Consider the following 4,896-nt stretch of genomic DNA (forward strand, 5'->3'; position numbering starts at 1 on the left):
TGTATATATATTACTGTATATATATATCAGTACAGAGCGGTGTAACTGTGACACGTGTCCTGACAAGCGGTATAGAAGCTATAGAATAGTATATATATTACTGTATATATATATATATATATATATATATATCAGTACAGAGCGGTGTAACTATGAAACATGTGTCCTGACAAGCAGTATAGAAGCTATAGAATAGTATATATATATTACTGTATATATATATCAGTACAGAACGGTGTAACTGTGACACATGTGTCCTGACAAGCAGTATAAAAGCTATAGAATAGTATATATATATATATATATATATATATATATACAGTATCAGTACAGAGTGGTGTAACTGTGAAACATGTGTCCTGACAAGCAGTATAGAAGCTATAGAATAGTATATTTATTACTGGTGTATATATATATATATATATAGCAGTACAGAGCGGTGTAACTGTGACACATGTGTCCTGACAAGCAGTATAGAAGCTATAGAATAGTATATATATTACTGTGTATATATATATATATATATATATATATATATATGTGATTGCAAGAGAATGCCGCGCCACTTGTGATAACACAAACTCTCAATTAGAAAAACTCCCAGTTATTTGGGCGTCAGCTGCCCCCTAAGGAAACGGCAATGGTATGTTGCTGCAAAACAAAGGATAGGGATACCGGATAGGGGTATGAGCGACCTAAGGTGTTTATATGTTGCCAAATATAATAAATATAATAAAAAGATGTATGAGATTTATAAAAATATATTATTAATTTATTTCACAACATTAGGAATTAATTTAAAGTGCAATGTAAATAAAAGAGACAAAAAATTATTAGTTAAAAGTTAAAAAAAGGAGAGAGAGTCTCTTACATAAAATATGGTTCTAAAAAGACCGTTCTTTTAAAAAAGAGAATGGGCATATGTTAGATCCTCAATTAAAGTGCAAATTGCCTGTGCAAATAAGCTCATTTAAAAAGTGGAGTAAAAGCATATATAATCTTAACTGATATGGCAGGAGGTCTCTGGGTGAAGGCCCAATGCGTTTCGTCTCCAAGACTTCTTCATGGGGTAAGTGACAAGGTATGGTTGAACTCCTATATATACCCTCATAATTGGGAGTTAAGTGATGACATCATATCCTGTCTAGGTTCATGCATATTCATTAGATAGTTTCTACTTGCTGTAGTATACATATATTCCTTATTGGTAGCTGCCGTTTTTAAATGCAGCATGGCATAAACAGTGTATATAAGTACATAAATGAATTTCGGGCATCAGAGCAGGTAATCCCGGACAGGCGCTGTACTTCCGCCATATTTCCGGTGTACGAACAGTCCGTATGCGCATGCGCGCCGTCTTAGTGTCGTTCCCCGCTTCCGGTTGCGCTTGTGTAGCGGCGTGACGACATCTTCGTGTGTTCGGCTGTATACATCTTATTGGTTACTTCTGGCACGTTGTTTCTCAGACCAGAATTTCCATGTAGTGGAACGCACAGGTGGACCGCCTCACGTGACCTGGATATTCGGCTTTGCCTTGTTGTCATGGAGACTCTCACGAAACCAGAAATATCTCTCTTAGGAAAAGGTCTGTCATTTGCCCCCACAGAAGGGCTCAACAAATTTGGAACATTCATAGACCTTAATAAATTTGTGAGGAAACTCACTCTCAAAAGACATTTTGCCAGGAAAGAAACTGCCATTATATCCAATTACGAGAGTCGCTCGAAGTCTGGACTCAAGCCAACATCAAAATACTACCCGTTGGAGTCAAAAGGGAACAACATCAGTGTCTTCTATGAACTAGTAAAGAAAGACCTCTGCGACAGTGATATCGAACCAGTGAAGGAAAAGAATCTAAGTAACCAAGAAAGTGAAGCATTGAAGAGATTGCAGAAAAATACAGATATAGTTTTAAAACCAGCTGACAAAGAGGGGGGGGGGGGGTTGGTGATCATGGACCGAGATCAGTACATCACGGAAGCAGAAAGATTGCTGGGAGATGAAAAGTCATATATCCCATTACAAAACGATCCGAAGGATGGATACATAGAGGAGCTTAAGAACACTACTTATTAAAGGGCTCCGGACGGAATTGATCACCAAAGACGAATATCAGTACCTAATGAAGAATGACCCCGTTTCCCCCGAAAATCCATAAGTCTCTCTCCAATCCACCAGGACGCCCAATAGTGGCAGGCATTGATTCATTAACGTCCAACTTATCAGAGTACGTGGATATCTTTTTAAATAAATATGTGAAGAACCTACCTTCCTACCTTAAAGATACCACCATGGTACTCAACCTCATGAAAGATCAAAAATGGACAGACAGCTACCTTTGGGTCACCATCGATGTACAATCATTGTACACATGCATCGAACATATGAAAGGTATTACAGCATGCAGACATTTTTTGAATAACGACCCATCTTTAACAACCCAACATAAAGACTTCATATGTGACATTATGAAATTTATTCTAAGTCACAATTATTTTAAATTTTTAGACTGTTTTTACTTACAACGCTGTGGGACAGCGATGGGTACCATCTTCGCTCCGAGCTTTGCGAACCTTTTCATGGGACAGTGGGAGAACTCCTATATCTATGGTCCACATTGTTTTAAAGAGAATATAATTTTTTATAGAAGATACATCGACGATATTTTAATCATATGGGATGGCACACTGGACACTTTTAATCAATTTTACTCATACATAAGTGACAACAACATGAACCTTTCCTTCACCTCCAACACCAATGAAAAGTCTATTGAATTCCTGGACTTGGTCCTAACAGGATCAGAAGGCACTGTTAAAACCAAGAATTTCATCAAAGAAGTAGATCGGAACAGCTACCTCCACTTTAAGAGTAATCACCTCAGAAGATGGAAAAGTAACATTCCATATTCACAGTTCCACAGACTAAGAAGAAATTGCAGTGACCTGAAAAAGTGTGAAGATCAGTTGGAGACATACAAGGAAAGATTCCAGCAGAAAGAGTACCCATCCGACATTTTAGAAAAAGCCATCATCAAAACAAAAAGTCTCAAGCGGGAAGATCTGCTTGTCTACAAGACAAAGGACACAAAGAAAGAATCCACAGCCTTTGTAACCACATATAACCGTCACGAGTACCTGATAAGGAAATCATTCAAAATACACTGGGGAATCCTGTTAATGGACCCAGTACTAAGAGAGATACTCCCGCCACGCCCAGAAATAATATACAAAAAAACAAAGAACTTGAAGGACTTATTGGCACCAAGCATGCTGAAAACCAAAACAGAAAACAATATGATGATACCCAGATGTGTTGGATCTTACAAGTGTGGTCGTTGTAACGTTTGCAAATTCCTACATCCCAATCGGAGAAGCTTTAGCGACATGGGAAACCAGAAGGAATACAAAATCAAGGACTTTATCAACTGTAACAACTCATCGGTGATTTACTTACTGGAATGCGCGTGTGGAAAAAAGTATGTGGGAAAGACGAAGAGACAACTTAAACTCAGGATACAAGAACACGTTTGCAATATTAAGAATAAAGTCGACAGCCATACCATTTCAAGGCACTTCACGGAGAAACACAACTCGAATCCAGAAGAACTGACCTTCAAGGCAATAGAACTGGTGAAACTCGGAGAAAGAGGAGGAGACTTGGCAATGAAGCTATCACAACGAGAGATGTTCTGGATTTTCCAGTTAAAAACCATGCACCCACTTGGCCTGAACGAGAACTATGAAATCGCTCCGTTTCTGTAAAGGTGTCGTTGAAGATTTTCCAAAATATCTAGAAATTCTCCTCTGCACTCTTCACATGTGTATATATATATATATAGCACCTCACTGGTAAAATAATAAAATAATGAAAATATTGAAAATAAAATATATAACATCTCGTGTGGGCATTTTTTGTTGCGTACGAAAGAAATACAGTCAAACCACACTGGAAAGGCCCAATCTCAACCGAACTTGGAAGCGAAGCAGTGTTGGGCCTGATTAGTACCAAAAGGGGCGACCCATTGGGAATATTAGGTACTGTACTGAAAGTAAAAGGCAACTGTCTAAAAGTCCAGTCACGACGGATGTTTATAGAACACTTGATCACATTTTAGGTATAAGCCTTATAGATACGCACTAACCTTTTTCTAAGCACTATAGAATCTAGGTATATCCTAGTATGCACTAAGATAATAGTACCTCAATTAACAGGCCACACAATTAAGGAAACTGCACCTTATTAGATCACCTATGTTTGGCACCATCTACCAAATAGCACACACAGCACTTAGTAAATATCACGCAACAATCATTTCTCATTAATTATATATTTTTTAATTTTATTAAAATGATTTCACATCACTAGTTCACCCTTTAATGAAACTGAATTTTCCCTCGGAACCCTCTTCTTCCTTATCCTCATATCCTCTTAGGTATATTCTTATATACAGCTCCTCTTATGTGTGTAATAGCACACAAATTTAAATATTTAAATATATATATATATGCACTTTGATGTGACTATATTTATATATATATATATATATATATTATCTATATACTCTAAAAGACACATAATTTGTCCTTTAATTGATGTCAGAATATCATAGGTAATATATATCATACGGCCTATTATGCATAAGTATGTCGACCTATATTAAATCTTTATGAATTTGATGTCCGTTCTGCAAGTGCAAAACGCTGTAATATGGAAATTCTCTAAACATATTTTTATTTATATTTCTTTGGGGACCACGTCCGGACAATGTATGCGTTTAAAAGAAACCATAAGAGTACATGGAGAACGTCTCCATGACAACAAGGCAAAGCCGAATATCCAGGTCACGTGAGGCGGTCCACCTGTGCGTTCCACTACATGGAAATTCCGGTCTGA

The 4,896-nt window shown here is 37.2% G+C and overlaps 1 pseudogene; it reads left to right on the forward strand.

The window, feature by feature from the left end:
- Window positions 1-3,930: 3,930 nt before the first annotated feature.
- On the forward strand, window positions 3,931-4,049 carry LOC134963868 (5S ribosomal RNA; annotated as a pseudogene).
- Window positions 4,050-4,896: the final 847 nt, after the last annotated feature.

Source organism: Pseudophryne corroboree, chromosome 9 (genome assembly GCF_028390025.1).
Source record: "Pseudophryne corroboree isolate aPseCor3 chromosome 9, aPseCor3.hap2, whole genome shotgun sequence".
In the NCBI taxonomy this organism is placed as follows: domain Eukaryota; kingdom Metazoa; phylum Chordata; class Amphibia; order Anura; family Myobatrachidae; genus Pseudophryne; species Pseudophryne corroboree.